General features: G+C 58.8%; 1 pseudogene; it reads left to right on the plus strand.

Annotated features, from left to right (window-relative positions):
* The first annotated feature begins 85 nt into the window (after nucleotides 1-85).
* Nucleotides 86-14,816, plus strand: LOC117009320 (annotated as a pseudogene).
* The last annotated feature ends 2,233 nt before the right edge of the window (nucleotides 14,817-17,049 follow it).

Genomic DNA, 17,049 nt, shown 5'->3' on the forward strand with positions numbered 1-17,049 from the left:
TCCTCCCGCGTTCTTCAGACGCTGCCCAATCAGCGCCCGTGGGCGGCAGCGCCGCAGCCAATCAGAAGCGGCGGCGCTCGGCGGGCCGGTGCATTCCAAGATGGCGGCGGTGCCGGGCGGGTCGCGGCGCTTCGACCCCGCGGCGCTGGGCCTGGACCCGTCCTGGCGCCTCACGGCCTACGGGGAACTGCGCGGCTGAGGCTGCAAAGTCCCGCAGGAGACGCTGCTCAAGCTCCTAGCGGGACTCGAGGGACAGCGCCCGGGAGGAGGAGGCGGAGGGGAAGGGGCGGAAGCGGAGAGCGGCGGGGCCCCGGCGCTGGGTGAGAGTGGGGAGGTCTCGGGGGTCCCGGGAGGTCTCTGGGGGCTGTGGGGGTGGCTCAGAGATGCGGCTGAGGGGGCCTGAGAGGCCTCGGGGAGCCCTCAGAGAGGGCGCTGGGGGTCTCGAGGGGCGAGGAGGGGCCCAGGGGGAGGACGGGAGGGCTCGGAGGGGGCTCACGGACATGGCGGGGGGGCCTGAGGGGCCTCGAGGGGGTCTGGACGGCGCAGGACAGACCGGGGGGGGCTCAGACACGTGAGGGGGGAACGGGGCAAAGGTTGCCCGAGGAGAGCAGGGGGCAAAGGGCGCGGGAGCGGGGGGGAGGAGCAGCGGGAGGGGAGGGGACGGGAGGGGCCCCCTCAGATCCGGTCACCCCCCCCCTCCACCAGGATCCGTGCCCTCAGATCCGGTCCCATCCCCACCCCCGAGCAGGATCCGTGCCCTCAGATCCGGTCCCCCCTCCCCACCCCCGAACAGGATCCGTGTTTTCCTCCCCATCCGGTTCTGCCACGTCCCTGCGTCTCCCACCCCCAGCGGGTCTGTGCCCCCCATGCAGGGCTGGGTGCCCCCCATGCAGGGCTGGGTGCCCCCCATGCAGGGCTGGGTGCTGCCCTGAGGACTGGGTGCCCCCCATGCAGGACTGGGTGCCCCCTGGAGTGCTCGGTCTCCCCCTGAGCAGTCGGTGCCCCCCATGCTGGGCTGGGTGTCCCCATGTTGGCTGGGTGCTCCCCTGAGCACTCTGTGCCCCCATGCTGGGCTGGGTGCCCCCCTCGTGTCCCCATGCTGGGTTCGGTGTCCCCATGCTGTGCTCAGTGCCCCCATACTGGGCTCAGTGTCCCCCTGAGCACTCAGTGCCCCCATACTGGGCTCAGTGTCCCCCTGAGCACTCAGTGCCCCCATACTGGGCTCAGTGTCCCCCTGAGCACTCAGTGCCCCCATGCTGGGCTCAGTGTCCCCCTGAGCACTCAGTGCCCCCCATGCTGGGCTCAGTGTCCCCGTGCAGGGCTCGGTGCCCCCCTGAGCACTCAGTGCCCCCCATGCTGGGCTCGGTGCCCCCCTCATGCCCCCCTGAGCGCTCGGTGTAACTCTCATGCCCCCCTCGTGCCCCCTGAACCCTCGGTGTCCCCCTCAGCACTCGGTGCCCCCCGTGTTGGGCTCAGTGCCCCCCTGAACCCTCAGTGTCCCCATGCTGGGCTCAGTGCCCCTCTTGTGCCCCCCTGAACCCTCAGTGTCCCCATGCTGGGCTCAGTGTCCCCCTGAGCACTTGGTGCCCCCCATGCTGGACTGGGTGCCCCTCATGCTGGGCTCGGTGTCCCCAGTCTGGGCTTGGTGCCCCCCTGAACCCTCAGTGCCCCCGTGCTGGGCTCAGTGTCCCCCTCAGCACTCGGTGCCCCCCCTGTTGGGCTCAGTGTCCCCATGCTGGGCTCGATGTCCCCATGCTGGGCTCAGTGTCCCCATGCTGGGCTCGTGCCCCGCTCGTGCCCCCCTGAACCCTCAGTGTCCCCCATGCTGGGCTGGGTGTCTCGATGTTGAGCTTGGTGTCCCCATGCTGGGCTGGGTACTGGCCTCAGTGCCCCTCGAACCCTCAGTGTCCCCATGCAGGGCTCAGTGTCCCCCTCAGCACTTGGTGCCCCCCCCTGTTGGGCTCAGTGCCCCCATGCAGGGCTCGGTGCCCCACTCGGTGTCCCCATACTGGGCTTGGTGTCCCCATGCTGGACTTGGTGCCCCCCTTGTGCCCCCCTGAACTCTCAGTGTCCCTGTGCTGGGCTGGGTGTCCCTGTGCTGGGCTGGGTGTCCCCGTGCTGGGCTGGGTGCCCCCGTCATGCCCCCCTGAGCACGCTGTGCCCCCCATGCTGGGTTCAGTACCCCCTGAATCCTCAGTGTCCCCGTGCTGGACTGGGTGTCCCCATGCTGGGCTGGGTGTCCCCCTGACCCCTGGTCCTGCAGGCATCGGGCTGGACTCGTGTGTGATCCCGCTGCGGCACGGGGGGCTCTCTCTGGTGCAGGGCTGGGTGTCCCCATGCTGGGCTGGGTGTCCCCCTGACCCCTGGGTGTCCCCCTGCTGGGCTGGGTGCCCCCCTGACCCCTGGGTGCCCCCCTGACCCCTGGGTGCCCCCCTGACTCCTGGGTGCCCACAGGCATCGGGCTGGACTCGTGTGTGATCCCGCTGCGGCACGGGGGGCTCTCTCTGGTGCAGGGCTGGGTGTCCCCAGTCTGGGCTGGGTGTCCCCATGCTGGGCTGGGTGCCCCCCTGACCCCTGGGTGCCCCCCTGACCCCTGGGTGTCCCCCTGACCCCTGGGTCCCGCAGGCATCGGGCTGGACTCGTGTGTGATCCCGCTGCGGCACGGGGGGCTCTCTCTGGTGCAGACCACCGACTTCTTCTACCCCATCATCGATGACCCCTACATGATGGTACCCACACTCCCCTCCTGCACCTCCTGAACGCCTCTGGAACCCCAGAAATGCCCCTTGCACCCCAAAATTACCCCTGGGGACACCTCACATCCTGTCAGGACTCCTGGGAAACCCCAAATTCCTGCCGGGGGTCTCCTGAATCCAACCCCCCAAGGACCCAAAACCCCCCAGAACCCTTCAGGGGTTCCCTCATTTCCCCCCTGAGCCCCCTGATTCTCCCTCTTGGGACCCACAGATCTTCCCAGACCCCTCTGCAAATCCATTTGGGGTTCCCCAGTTCTACCCTGGACCCCACAAATCCCTCCCTGAGGATCCCAAATCCTTCTGCAACCCCCCCCTAAATTTCATCTGCAGATATTCTTAATGTGCCAAATATCCCAATATCCTCCTCTACACCCCCCTAAATCCCACCTGGGGACCCCCAGTCCCATCCTGGCCCTGCCAGATCCCACCTGGGGACCCCAAATCCTCCCAGGGAATGCCCAACATCCCCTGGGGACCCCCTCGACTACAACCTGGGCTTCCCTAAATCCCACCTGGGGACCCCAAATCCCACTTGGAGACCCCAGATCCCACCTGGGGTCCCCCAGTCCTATCCTGACCCTGCCAGATCCCGCCTGGGGACCCCAGATCCCGCCTGGGGACCCCAAATCCCACCTGGGGACCCCCTCAACTCCAACCTGGGCTTCCCTAAATCCCACCTGGGGACCCCAGATCCCACCTGGGGACCCCAAATCCCTCCTGGGGACCCCCAGTCCCATCCTGGCCCTGCCAGATCCCACCTGGGGACCTCAAATCCCACCTGGGGATCCCAAATCCCTCCTGGGGACCCCCAGTCCCATCCTGACCCTGCCAGATCCCTCCTGGGGACCCCAAATCCTTCCAGGGAACGCCCAACATCCCCTTGGGACCCCCTCAATCCAACCTGGGCTTCCCTAAATCCCACCTGGGGACCCCAGATCCCACCTGGGGACCCCAAATCCTCCCAGAGAACACTCAACATCCCCTTGGGACCCCCTCAAACTCAATCCCCAGGCCCCGAAATCCACCTTGCATCCCCCCAAATCCCATTTTTGGGACCCCAAACCCCATCAGGATCCCCCCTAAACCCCATCAGGATCCCCCCCAAACCCCCTCCCTCCGTTTCAGGGCCGCATCGCCTGCGCCAACGTCCTGAGTGACCTGTACGCCATGGGGGTCACCGAGTGTGACAACGTCCTGATGCTGCTGAGCGTCAGCCAGCGCATGACCGAGGAGGTGACAGGGACAGGGGACACAGGGGGGACATGGAGAGGACACAGGGACACAGGGGGGACATGGGGACACACCTCTGTCACCGAGTGTGACAATGTCCTGATGCTGCTGAGCGTCAGCCAGCGCATGACCGAGGAGGTGACAGGGACAGGGGACATGGGGGGGACACAAGGACATGGGGACACCCCCCTGTCACAGGTTGTGACAATGTCCTGATGCTGCTGAGTGTCAGCCAGCGCATGACCGAGGAGGTGACAGGGACAGGGGACACGGGGGGGACATGGGGACACAGGGACACAGGGGGGACATGGGGACACAGCCCTGTCACCGAGTGTGACAATGTCCTGATGGTGCTGAGCGTCAGCCAGCGCATGACCGAGGAGGTGACAGGGACAGGGGACATGGGGGGACACAGGGACATGGGGACACACCTCTGTCACAGGGTGTGACAATGTCCTGATGCTGCTGAGGTGACAGGGACAGGGGACACAGGGGGACATGGTGGGGACAGTGTGGGGACAACAGACACAGCGGGGACAGGTGTAAGGGGGTGGCAGGGTGGTGACAAGGACATGAAGAGGTGGCAGGGATGTGGAAAGGACTCAGTGACACAAGGGCAGGACAGGTGGGTGGCATGAGCAGGGTGGTGACAAGGACATGAAGGGGTGACAGGGATGTGGAAGGGACACTGGGACACAGGAGAGGTGGATGGCGAGAGCAGGGTGGGGACAGGGACATCAGGGTGACAGGGGACACTGGGGCACAGGGACACAGTGGGGTGACTGTGCCAGGGGGTGACAGTGACATCAGGCACACAGGGACACCGAGGGGGTGATGGGGCACAGGTGAGGGTGACAGTGACACGGATCGGGGGTCACAGTGGGGACATGGGGGAGGGTGACAGGGATGGTGACAGGGACATGGTGGGGTGACAGGAGGTACTGGGGGGTGATGGGGACACTGAGGGGGTGACAGGGACACAGGGAATGACAGAGGACACAGGGGGTGACAGGAGCACAGGAGGTGACAGAGTACGCTGAGAAGGTGACAGGGACACTGAGGGGGTGACAGTGACACACGGAGTGACAGAAAGGACATAGAGAATGACAGGGGACATTGGGATGGTGACAGGGACAGTGATGGGGTGACAGGGGACACTGAGAGGGTGACAAGGACACAGGAGGTGACAGGGACACAGGGAGTGACAGAAAACACAGAGGGTGACAGGAGCACAGAAGGTGACAGAGTACGCTGAGAAGGTGACAAGGAGACCTGCAGGGGTGACAGGGACACTGAGGGGGTGATGGAACACAGGAGGTGACAGTGACACAGGGAGTGACAGGGGACACAGGGGATGACAGGGACAGTGATGGGGTGACAGGGATGCTGGGGGTGACAGGGGACACTGAGAGGGTGACAGGGACAGTGATGGGGTGATGGAACGCAGGAGGTGACAGTGACACAAGCGGTGACAGAGAGGACATAGGGAATGACAGGGGACATTGGGATGCTGACAGGGACACTGGGGGGGTGACAGAGACACTGGGGGGGTGACAGGGACAGTGATGGGGTGACAGGGGACACTGAGAGGGTGACAGGGACAGTGATGGGGTGACAGGGCCCCAGGGGTGACAGGGGACACTGAGAGGGTGACAGGGACCCGCGGGTGACAGGGACAGTGATGGGGTGACAGGGGACACTGAGAGGGTGACAGGGACAGTGATGGGGTGACAGGGACCCAGGGGTGACAGAGACATTGGGGGTGACAAAGACCCAGGGATGACAGGGCCCCAGGGGTGACAGGGACAGTGATGGGGTGACAGGGACAGTGATGGGGTGACAGGGACCCCCCATGGGTGACAGGGACAGTGATGGGGTGACAGGGACACTGGGGGGTGACAGGGACCCGCCATGGGTGACAGGCCCGCGCTGTCCCCCCAGGAGCGGGACAAGGTGATGCCGCTGATCATCCAGGGCTTCCGGGACGCGGCCGAGGACGGGGGGACGTCGGTGACAGGGGGACAGACCGTGCTCAACCCCTGGGTCATCATCGGGGGCGTGGCCACCGCCGTCTGTCAGGCCAGCGAGTTCATCATGTGAGTTGGGGGGCGGGGCCACCAACTGTCAATCATTGCTGTGAGTGAGGGGGCGTGGCCACCGCCGTCTGTCAGTCCAGCGAGTTCATCATGTGAGTCAGGGGGCGGGGCCACCACCTGTCAATCATTGCTGGGAGTGAGGGCGGGGCCACCGCCTGTCAATCATTTATGTGAGTGAGGGGGTGGGGCCAACAGCTGTCAATCATTTCTGTGAGTGAGGGGGCAGGGCCACCACCTGTCAATCATTTGTGATGGGGTGGGGCCACCACCTGTCAATCATTTATGTGAGTGAGGGGGTGGGGCCAACAACTGTCAATCATTTCTGTGAGTGAGGGGGCAGGGCCACCACCTGTCAAATCATTTGTGATGGGGTGGAGTCACTGCACCTGTCAATCACTGCTGTGAATAAGGGAGTGGGGTCACTGCCACCTGTCAATCATTTGGGATTGGGTGGAGTTACTGCACCTGTCAATCATTTGTGATGGGGTGGGGTCACTGCCACCTGTCAATCATTTCTGTGAGTGAGGGGGCATGGCCACCGCCGTCTGTCAGTCAAGCAAGTTCATCATGTGAGTCAGGGGGTGGGGCCACCACCTGTCAATCATTTGTGTGCATGATGGGGCGGGGCCACTGCCACCTGTCAATCATTTATGTGAGTGAGGGGGCAGGGCCACCACCTGTCAATCATTTCTGTGAGGGGGTGGGGCCACCACCTGTCAATCATTGCTGTGAATGAGGGGGTGGGGCCACCACCTGTCAATCATTTATGTGAGTGAGGGGGCAGGGCCCCCACCTGTCAATCATTTGTGCATGATGGGGTGGGGCCACTTCCACCTGTCAATCATTTGTGTACCTGGTGGGGGCAGGACCACTGCGCCTGTCAATCATTTGTGATGGGTGGGGTCACTGCCATCTGTCAATCATTTGCCATGGGTGGGGTCACTGCCATCTGTCAATCATTTGTGATGGGTGGGGTCACTGCCATCTGTCAATCATTTGTGATAGATGATGCCGCTGCACTTGTCAATCATTTGTGTGAGTGAGGGGGTGGGGCCACTACACCTGTCAATCATTTGTGATGGGTGGGGTCACTGCACCTGTCAATCATTTGTGATGGGGTGGGGCCACTGCACCTGTCATTTGTGATGGGGTGGGGGCGTGGCCTGGGGACGTGGGGGTGGGGCTTGGGGACAGGGGCGGGATTTGGGGACAGGGGCGGGGTTTGGGGACAGGGGCGGGGTTTTGGGACAAGGGCCTGGTTTGGGAACATCTGTTCAGGGTTTAAGGATGGGGGCGGGGTTTGGGGACAGGGGGCGGGGTTTAAGAATGGGGTGGGTTTGGGGGACCTGGGGGCGGGGTTTGGGGACAGGGGGCAGGGTTTGGGGACAGGGGGCGTGGTTTGGGGACAGGAGCTGTCCCGTGCTGACCCCAACTCTGACCAGGCCGGACAGCGCCGTGCCCGGGGACGTCCTGGTGCTGACCAAGCCCTTGGGGACACACATGGCTGTCACCGCACACCAGTGGCTGGACATCGTGAGTGACACCGAGGGGACCCGGGAGGGGACAGGGGGACACCACAGGGACACCACAGGGACACCACAGGAACACCTCAGACGGGGCTGGACACACCCAGGGACCAAAAACCACCTGGGATGTCCCCAAAGCCACCCCCGATGTCCCCTGAGCGCCCTGGGTGTGTCCCCAAGGCCAGCACGGTGTCCCTGACGTGTCCCCTCGCTGTCCCCTCGCTGTCCCCTCGCTGTCCCCTCGCTGTCCCCTCGCTGTCCCCTCGCTGTCCCCTCGCTGTCCCCGCAGCCTGAGCGCTGGAACAAGATCAAGCTGGTGGTGACCCGGGAGGAGGTGGAGCTGGCCTATCAGGAGGCCGTGTCCAGCATGGCCACGCTCAACCGCACCGGTGGGTGACACTGGGGACAAAAGCCACCCTGTGCGTCCTCAGAGCCAGCCCAGGTGTCCCCAGGGCATCCCAAAGCCACCACGGGTGTCCCCAGAGTTGTCCCTGGGTGTCCATGGAGCCCAAAGCGATTGGGTGGGTCCCTAAGGCCACCCCAGGTGTCCCCAAGGGAACTCAAAGCCACCAGGGGGTCACCTAAAGCCACTGGAGATGTCCCCAAAGCCACCCTAGGTGTCCCTAGCACACCCCAGATGTCCCCAAAGCCGCTCTAGGTGTCCCTAGCACACCCCAGATGTCCCCAAAGCCACTGGGCACATCCCTAAAACCACTCCAGGTGTCCCCAAAGCCACTCCAGAGTGTCCCTAGGTCATGCTGGATGTCCCCAGAGCTACCAAGGGTGTCCCTAAAGCCACTCCAGGGTGTCCCTAGGGTGTGCTGGGTGTCCCCAGAGCCACTCCAGGATGTCCCTAGGCTGTGCTGAGTGTCCCCAAAGCCACTGGGCACATCCCTAAAGCCACTCCAAGTGTCCCCAAAGCCACTCTAGGTGTCCCTAGGCCATGCTGGATGTCCCCAAAGTCACTCCAGGATGTCCCTGGGCTGGGTGTCCCCAAAGCCACTGGGGGAGTCCCTAAAGCCACCCCAGATGTCCCCAAAGCCACTCCAGGGTGTCCCTGGGCTGTGCTGGGTGTCCCCAAAGCCACTCCAGGGTGTCCCTAGGCTGTGCTGGGTGTCCCCAAAGCCATTGGGGGAGTCCCTAGACCATCCAGGATGTTCCCAGTTCTCCCCTTGCATGTCCCCACACCCTGAGGGGGCCGTGTGAGGTGACAACCCTGTGAGGTGACAGCTGTATGATGTGACAGCTGTATGAGGTGACAGTGACACCCCCGTGAGGTGACAATGACAGCTGTGTCAGGTGACAATGACACTCCTGTGAGATGACAGTGACACCTGTGAGGTGACAGTGACAACCCTGTGAGTGACACCCCTGCGAGGTGACAGTGACAGCCATGTGAGGTGACAGGGTGACAGCCTGAGGTGACAATGACATGTGTCCCCCCAGCGGCAGGACTGATGCGCGCCTTTGGGGCGCACGCAGCCACCGTCGTGATGGGGTTCGGGGTGACAATGACACCCCTGCAAGGTGACAATGACACCCCTGTGAGTGACAGCCATGTGAGCTGACAGTGACAGCTGTGAGGTGACAGTGACACCCGTGCCCCCAGCCGCAGGACTGATGCGCATCTTCGGGGTGCACGCGGCCACCAACATGCCATCCTGTGAGTGACAGTGACAGCCCTGTGAGGTGACAGGGTGACACCTGTGAGTGACACCCCTGCGAGGTGACAGTGACAGCCATGTGAGGTGACAGGGTGACAGCCTGAGGTGACAGCTGTGTGAGGTGACAGCTGTGTGAAGGTGACACCCCTGTGAGGTGATAATGACAGCCCTGTGAGGTGACAGGGTGACAACTGAGGTGACAATGACACCCCTGTGAGGTGACAATGTGACAATGACACACGTGTCCCCCCCAGCTGCCGGTCTGATGTGCGCCTTTGGGGCGCACGTGGCCACGGATGTGACGGGGTTCGGGGTGACAGTGACACCCTGTGAGTGACAGTGACACCCCTGTGAGTGACAGTGACATCCCTGTGAGGTGACAATGACACTCCTGTGAGTGACAACTGAGGTGATACCTCTGTAAGGTGACAATGACACCCCTGTGAGTGACAGTGACACCCCTGTGAAGTGACAGCTGTGAGGTGACAATGCCATTCCTGTCCCCAGCCGCAGGGCTGATGCACGCTGTCGGGGCGCACACGGCCACTGACATGACACCCTGTGAGGTGACAATGACAGCCTGTGAGGTGACAGCTGAGGTGACAGTGACACCCTGTAAGGTGACAGTGACACCCCTGTCCCCAGCGGCAGGGCTGATGCGCGCCTTCAGGGCACACGCGGCCACGGACGTGACGGGGTTCAGGGTGACAATGGTGACAATGACACCCTGTGAGGTGACTGGTGACAATGACACCCCTGTGAGGTGACAATGACAATGACACATGTGTCCCCAGCGGCAGGACTGATGCGCGCCTTCGGGGCGCACGCGGCCGCGGACGTGACGGGGTTCGGGGTGACAATGGTGACAGTGACACCCTGTGAGGTGACAATGACAGTGACACTCCTGTCCCCAGCTGCCGGTCTGATGCGCGCCTTCGGGGCGCACGCGGCCACGGACGTGACGGGGTTCGGGGTGACAATGGTGACAATGATACCCCTGAGGTGACAGTGACACCCCTGAGGTGACAATGCCACCCCTGTCCCCAGCGGCAGGGCTGATGCGCGCCTTCGGGGCGCACGCGGCCACGGACGTGACGGGGTTCGGGGTGACAGTGACACCCTGTGAGGTGACAATGACAATGCCACCCCTGTCCCCAGCTGCCGGTCTGATGCGCGCCTTCGGGGCGCACGCGGCCACGGACGTGACGGGGTTCGGGGTGCTGGGCCACGCGCGCGCTTTGGCCGCCCAGCAGCGCTCGGACGTCGCCTTCGTCATCCACAACCTGCCCGTGATCGCCCGCATGGCCGCCGTCAGCAAGGCCTGCGGGGGCCGGGGGGGGCTGCTGCAGGGAACCGCGCCCGAGACATCGGGTACGGATTGGGGAGGGGGAAATGGGATTGGGGAGGGTAAAAATGGGGTTGGAGGGGGGGGAAAATGGGGGTGAGGGGGTGGAAATGGGGTTGGGGGGAGTGGAAAATGGGAATTGGGGAGGTCAAAAATGGGGTTGGGGAGACTGGAAATGGAAAACAGAGCAGAGGAAATGGGATTGGGGGGTAAAAAATGGGATTGGGGGATTTGGAAATGGGAATGGGGGGGTGGAAATGGGATTGGGGGGTGGAAATGGGGTTGGGGGGTCAAAAATGGGATTGGGAATGGGATAGGGGGAGTAAAAAATGGGGTTGGGGGGCTTGGAAAGGGATTGTAGGGGTGGAAATGGGATTGGGGGGAGGTAAAAATGGGATTGAGGGGGTGGAAAAATGGAGTTGGGAGGTGGAAATGGGGTTGGGGGTAAAAAATGGGGTTGGGGAGTCTGGAAAGGGGAAACAACAGAGGAAATGGGATTGGAAGGGTCAGAAATGGGATTGGGGGAGGTAAAAATGGGATTGGGGGAGGTAAAAATGGGATTGGAGGGGTGGAAAAGCTATTGGGGACCCCAAAAATGGGTTTGGAGGGGTCAGAAATGGGATCAGGGAGGTCAAAAATGGGGTTGGGGAGTCTGGTAAGGGGATTGGGGAGGTCAGAAATGGGGTTGGGGGGTGGAAATGGGGTTGGGGGGTCAAAAATGGGATTGGGAATGGGATTGGGGGAGTAAAAAATGGAGTTGGGGGACTTGGAAAGGGATTGTAGGGGTGGAAATGGAATTGGGGGGAGGTAAAAATGGGATTGGGGAGGCTGGAAAAGGGAGTGGGGGGTAAAAATGGAATTGGGGGGAGTGGAAAGGGGATTGGGGGAGGTGGAAATGGGGTTCGAGAGGGTTAAAAATGAGATTGAGGGAGCTGAAATGGGATTGGGGGGCTTGGAAATGGGAATGGGGAGGTCAGAAATGGGATTGGGGGTGGTGGAAAGAGGATTGATGGGTGGAAATGGGGTTGGGGAGGCTGGAAAGGGGATTGGGGGGGATCAGAAATGGGAACCAGAACAGAGGAAATGGGATTGGGGAGTCAGAGATGGGATTGGGGGGTAAAAATGGGGTTGGGGAGATGGAAATGGGAAACAAAGCCGAGGAAATGGGATTGGGGTGGTGGAAATGGGATCAGGGAGGTTAGAAATGGGGTTGGTGGGGCTGGAAATGGGGTTGGGGGGGTGGAAAATGGGATGGGGGGTCAGAAATGGGAACCAGAACAAAGGAAATGGGATTAGTGGGGTAAAAAATGGGATGGGGGGCTTGGAAATGGGATTGGAGGGGGGAAAATGGGGTTGGGGAGGGTAAAAAATGGGATTGGGGGGTCAGAAATGGGATTGGGGAGTCTGGAAATGGGAAACAGAGCAGAGGAAATGGGATTTGGTGGGGTGGAAATGGGATTGGGGGTAAAAAATGGGATTGGAGGGGTGGAAATGGGAGTGGGGAGTCTGGAAAGGGGAGTGGGGGGAGGTAAAAATGGGATTGGTGGGGAAAAAATGGGGTTGGAGTGGCTGGAAATGGGATTGGAGGGGTCAGAAATGGGTTTGGGGAGGTCAAAAATGGGATGGGGGGGTAAAAAATGGGGCTGGGGGGTGGAAATGAGATTGAGGGGCTGGAAATGGGAAACAGAGCAGAGGAAATGGGATTGGGGGGGTGGAAAATGGGATTTAGGGGTAAAAAATGGGAAACAGAGCAGAGGAAATGGGATTGGGGGGAGTGGAAATGGGAGTGGGGGGGTCAGAAACGGGGGCTGCACATTTTGGGATGGGGACTTCCCCTCAATCCCATTTTTGGATTTTCCCTTAGGGGGGCTACTGGTGCTGCTGCCCAAACTCTGAATTCCCATTTTTGGGGAGCCCTCAATCCCATTTTTGGGTTTTTTTTCCCTTAGGGGGCTGCTGGTGGTGCTGCCCAATCTCTAAATTCTATTTTATATTTTATTTTTCCCTAGGGGGTTTGCTGGTGGTGCTGCCCAAACTCTCAATTTTATTTTTTTATGTTTTTTTCTCTTAGGGGGTTTGCTGGTGGTGCTGCCCAAACTCTCAATTTTATTTTATTTTTATTTTTCCCCAGGGGGTTTGCTGGTGGTGCTGCCCAATCTCTAAATTCTATTTTATTTTATATTTATTTCCCTAGGGGGTTTGCTGGTGGTGCTGCCCAATCTCTAAATTCTATTTTATTTTATATTTTTTCCCAGGGGGTTTGCTGGTGATGCTGCCCAATCTCTAAATTCTATTTTATTTTTATTTTTTCCCTTAGGAGGGCTGCTGGTGGTGCTGCCCAAACTCTCAATTTTATTTTTATATTTTTTTTCCCCAGGGGGGGCTGAGTGAGGGATCCCCCAATCTCTAAATTTTATTTTTATTTTTATTTTTTCCCCAGGGGGTTTGCTGGTGGTGCTGCCCAATCTCTAAATTCTATTTTATTTTTATTTTTTCCCCAGGGGGGCTGCTGGTGGTGCTGCCCAAACTCTGAATTCCCATTTTTGGGGTTCCCTGACCCAAATTTTTGGATTTTCCTGCACGGGGTCTGCTGGTGGTGCTGCCCAAACTCTCAATTTTATTTTTGTGTTTCCCTAACTCCCATTTTTATGTTTTTTTCCCCACGGGGGCTGCTGGTGGTGCTGCCCAATCTCTGAATTTTGGGAACTCCCCCTCAATCTCATTTTTGGGGTGCTGCAGGGGGGCTGAGGGAAGGATCCCCCAATCTCTAAATTGTATTTTTATATTTTTTTTCCCTTAGGAGGTTTGCTGGTGGTGCTGCCCAATCTCTAAATTCTATTTTATTTTATTTTTCCCCAGGGGGTTTGCTGGTGGTGCTGCCCAAACTCTGAATTTTATTTTTTGTGTTTCCCTAACTCCCATTTTTGTTTTTTCCCTTAGGGGGGCTGCTGGTGGTGCTGCCCAATCTCTGAATTTTGTTTTTGTGTTTCCCTGACCCCCATTTTTAGGTTTCCCTAACTCCTATTTTTATATTTTTTTCCCCAGGGGGTTTGCTGGTGGTGCTGCCCAAACTCTAAATTCTATTTTATATTTTATTTTTCCCCAGGGGGTTTGCTGGTGGTGCTGCCCAAACTCTCAATTTTATTTTATTTTATTTTTATTTTCCCCAGGGGGTTTGCTGGTGGTGCTGCCCAATCTCTAAATTTTACTTTATTTTATATTTTTTCCCCAGGGGGTTTGCTGGTGGTGCTGCCCAATCTCTCAATTCTATTTTATTTTATTTTTTTTTCCCCAGGGGGTTTGCTGGTGGTGCTGCCCAAACTCTAAATTCTATTTTATTTTTATTTTTCCCAGGGGGTTTGCTGGTGGTGCTGCCCAAACTCTCAATTTTATTTTATTTTATTTTTATTTTTCCCAGGGGGCTGCTGCTGGTGCTGCCCAATCACTAAATTCTATTTTTATATTTTTTTTCCCCAGGGGGTTTGCTGGTGGTGCTGCCCAATCTCTGAATTCTATTTTATTTTATTTTATTTTCCCCAGGGGGTTTGCTGGTGGTGCTGCCCAAACTCTCAATTTTATTTTTTTATGTTTTTTTCCGCAGGGGGTTTGCTGGTGGTGCTGCCCAATCTCTAAATTCTATTTTATTTTTATTTTATTTTATTTTTCCGCAGGGGGTTTGCTGGTGGTGCTGCCCAATCTCTCAATTTTATTTTATTTTATTTTATATTTTTATTTTCCCAGGGGGTTTGCTGGTGGTGCTGCCCAAACTCTAAATTCTATTTTATTTTTATTTTTCCCCAGGGGGGCTGCTGATAGTGCTGCCCAAACTCTGAATTTTATTTTTTTTTTCCGCAGGGGGTTTGCTGGTGGTGCTGCCCAATCTCTCAATTTTATTTTTATATTTTTTTTCCTAGGAGGGCTGCTGGTGGTGCTGCCCCGCGCCCAGGCCGCGCGGTTCTGCGCCGAGCTCAAGGCCCCGGGCCGGGCCGAGGGGCTGCAGGCCTGGATCGTGGGCGTGGTGGAGAAGGGACCCCGGGGGGCTCGGGTGATCGATAAACCCCGGCTGATCGAGGTGCCCCCCCGGGGAGCGCCCCCCCGGCCCGACAGCCCCGGGACCCCTCCCCCGGAGCCGCCCCGGGGACCCTGCTAGGGGGACACCAAAAACATAACCCAAAAAATAACCCAAAATTGGGGGGGAATCACAGCCAGACCCCAAAAATGTCCTGGGATTGGGGAAATCACACCTGGATCCCAAAAAATATCCTGGAATTGGGGGAACAGAGCCAGCTAGACCCCAAAAATATCCTGGAATTGGGGGAAATCCCACCTGGATCCCAAAAATGTCCTGGAATTGGGGGAATGACAGAGTCAGAGTGTCCTTCTAGGGAGAGACACCAAAAAGTATCCTGGAATTGGGGGAAATCCCAGCCAGATCCCAAAATATCCTGGAATTGGGGGAAATCACACCTGGAGAAAATCCTAAAATTGGGGTAACAGAGCCAGACTGAGTGTTCTAGGGAGAGACACCAAAAAATGTCCTGGAATTGGGGGAACAGAGCCGCCCCGGGGGCCCTGCTAGGGACAGACACCAAAAAATGTCCTGGAATTGGGGGGAATCCCACCCTGACCCCAAAAAATATCTTGAAACTGGGGGAAATCACACCTGGATCCCAAAAAATATCCTGGAATTGAGGTAATGACAGAGTCAGAGTGTCCTTCTAGGGGAGAGACACCAAAAATGTCCTGGAATCGGGGGAAATCCAACCCAGAGAGGGGACCCCAAAAAAATCCCAAAGTTGGGGGAACAACAGAGCCAGCCCAAGCCCTTTCTAGGGGAGAGACCCCCCAAAAAAAATAAAAATCCCAAAGTTGGGGGAAATCCCAACCAGAGAAAATCCCAAAATTGGGGTAACAGAGCCAGCCTGAGCCCCTTCTAGGGGAGAGACCCCCCCTCAAAAAAAATAGAAAAATCCCAAAGTTGGAGGAAATCCCAGTCAGAGAGGGGACCCCAAAGAAAATCCCAAAACTGGGGGAAATCCCAGCCAGAGAAAATCCCAAAATTGGGGTAACAGAGCCAGCCTGAGTGTCCTTCTAGGGGAGATACCCCAAAAAAATATCCTGGAATTGGGGGAAATCTCAGCCAGACCCCCCAAAAAATCCTGGAACTGGGGGAAATCTCACCTGGATCCCAAAAAAACATCATGGAATTGGGGAGAATCCCAGCCAGATCCCAAAGAAAATCCCAAAGAATCCCCCCCAAATCCCCCTGGCCAAAATCCCCAAAAATCCCCAAAAATCCCATCAGAGCTGAGCCAAAAATCGGGTCAGAGCCCCCAAAATAAGGTCACACACCCCCCCAAAATGAGGTCAGATCCCCCAAAATGAGGTCAGATCCCCCCAAAATTGGGTCAGACCCCCCAAAATCGCCCCCAAATCAGGTCAGCCCCCCCTCAATCCCAATTCCCCCCTCCAGGGACCCCCCAAACCCCCCCCAGCGCTGCAGGTGAAGCCCCCAAAACCCTCCCGGGGGGTCCCCCAAAAAATCCCAACAATGGGGAGGGAGGGGAGGTCCCCAAAATCGCCCCCTCCCCTTTTTTTGGGGTCTCCCCCCCTCCCCAAATCATCTCCCCCCTCCCCCCAGGCTCTGCCCGATGAGCAGCGGGCGAAGCCCCCCCCAGACCCCCCCAAAATCCCCCCCCGAGTGACGCCCCCCCCCAAAACCCCCCCGCGGGGGTGGGGGAGGGGCCGAGACCCCCCCTCAGTGAGGGTGGGGGAGGGGTTGGAGGGTTCTGGGTTTTGGGGGGGGGGGGCGGGAACCCCCCCAGAAATGGGGCAATAAAAATGATTTCAAATGGATTGATTTATTTGGGGGGTGTTTATTGAGGACACCCCAAAAACCTGGGGAGGTCCCAGGGGGGATTTTGGGGGGGGGTCCAAGGGATTTTGGGGGTTCCATGTGGGGGTTTTTGGGGTCCATCCCCCAAATCAATCCCTTCTGTGAGGAAATTCTGGGAATTTTTGGGGGTTCCCAAATCTGAAAACCCCAGGTTGAGGCTCCTGGGGGGTTTTGGGGGGTCCCTGGGGGTCCCAGGGGTGATTTTGGGGTGCCTCTGGGTAATTTTGGGGTGCCCCAGGGGTGGTTTTTGGGGTCCCCCTGGGTTGATGCTCCAGGGGGTGATGTTGGAGGAGCCCCCTGGGTGATTTTGGGGTGCCCCTGGGGTGTTTTTGGGGGGATTTTGGGGGTCCCAGGGGTGTTTTTGGGGCTCCTCTGAGGTGATTTTGGGGGTCCCTGGGTTGATTTTTGGGGTCCCCCTGAGCTGAGGCTCCAGGGGGAGTTTGGAGGAGCCCCCTGGGTGTTTTTGGGGTGCCGAGGGGGGGATTTTGGGGGTCCTGGGGCTGATTTTGGGGGTCCTGGGGTGTTTTTGGGGTGAT

The sequence above is a fragment of the Catharus ustulatus genome, chromosome 32 (assembly GCF_009819885.2).
Source record: "Catharus ustulatus isolate bCatUst1 chromosome 32, bCatUst1.pri.v2, whole genome shotgun sequence".
Taxonomy (NCBI): domain Eukaryota; kingdom Metazoa; phylum Chordata; class Aves; order Passeriformes; family Turdidae; genus Catharus; species Catharus ustulatus.